The sequence below is a fragment of the Propithecus coquereli genome, unplaced genomic scaffold (assembly GCF_000956105.1).
Source record: "Propithecus coquereli isolate 6110/MARCELLA unplaced genomic scaffold, Pcoq_1.0 Scaffold23, whole genome shotgun sequence".
Classification (NCBI taxonomy): Eukaryota; Metazoa; Chordata; class Mammalia; order Primates; family Indriidae; genus Propithecus; species Propithecus coquereli.
In genome coordinates this window covers 4,260,679-4,261,916 of record NW_012147841.1, presented here as the reverse complement: position 1 = coordinate 4,261,916, position 1,238 = coordinate 4,260,679, and positions in this window count along the sequence as shown.

The following is a 1,238-nucleotide window of genomic DNA, read 5'->3' as shown; positions in this document are numbered from 1 at the left end:
ATATATGCAACCCTGGAGGGGACGTGGATCCAGATGTGTAGCAGATACTGAGAGTGCCCAACCCATATGACTCGAAATGTCTCAATTCACTCCACCTGACTTTCAACTGCCAGAGGAGCCCAAGGGTTTATCCTTTCCAAACCAATCCCCCAACTGTGAAAGTGGCAGATTAGAAGCACTGAGGAGTTAACGTCCACAGAATAGCCCTTGATCGATGAATCCGAAACTTGGTGAATATATACCTCAGCTCCCTTGCATCTTAGATGGGATGATACCGAGGCATGTGTTTTGCACCCTTTCCCAGAACTCTCCTATGGGAATAAGCTCCAGTTGTCCATGGTAGCTCAATAGCATATATCCTTTCCTGACTGCCTTCTGTTTACTGTATTATCCTTCCCCCTTTCCTTTTGATATTGCCTATACTTACCAAATAAATTATTTGAACTTTAATCCTTATCTCAGTGTCTTCTTCTAGGAGACCTGGAACTAAAACTAGGTACAACCCAGATATGCTTAAAAATACTCAGAATGTGATTGTGATTCTGGTCCTTTCAGAGGGGAAAGCCCTTTCCTTGTCTGCCCAAGTTGGAGTAGTGGTCTTCAGCAGCTGCCGTGGTACAATGGACATTCCTACTAAATGTGACAGGAAACCCTCTCAGCTACTAACTATGTCCATTGAATAAACAATTTAAAATTCCCATCAGAGGACCGAATGAGTCAAAAAGTGCTTAAATGAATGTTGTTTTTGTTTCTACCCAATATTACAGCCTCTTTAAAGTAATTCTGGTCACAACCTTATTCTTTTTTCAGCACCCAAGGAAATAAAATGGAAAAATAAGTCTTTTCTATTAGCCACTCAGGGAGCTAAATAACAGAAAAATTCAAATTTAGAAGAGATGACACAGCAATCAAAAAGCCATTAGGAAATGGTGAGTATGCCTACACTTAAACGAATGGGGCATGGACATGGGCCAGTGCTAGCCACAGCTATTAAAGATGCTCATCCCAGGGGATGTCACTCTCTTAGAAATAGGTGGGAACGTGTCATATTGAATATAGTTCGGTATGAGAAGTCATCATAGTGAGGTAGCATTATTCATATTAGTTGTAATGTAGTAGCAAAATAAAAGAAGAAATAAAAAAATGATAGGCAGAGAATATGATAAACTGGCTCTTTTAAAAAGGAGATATATATTATAAAAAAACTATAAAAAGAAGAGGAATACTGAATGTGAAAT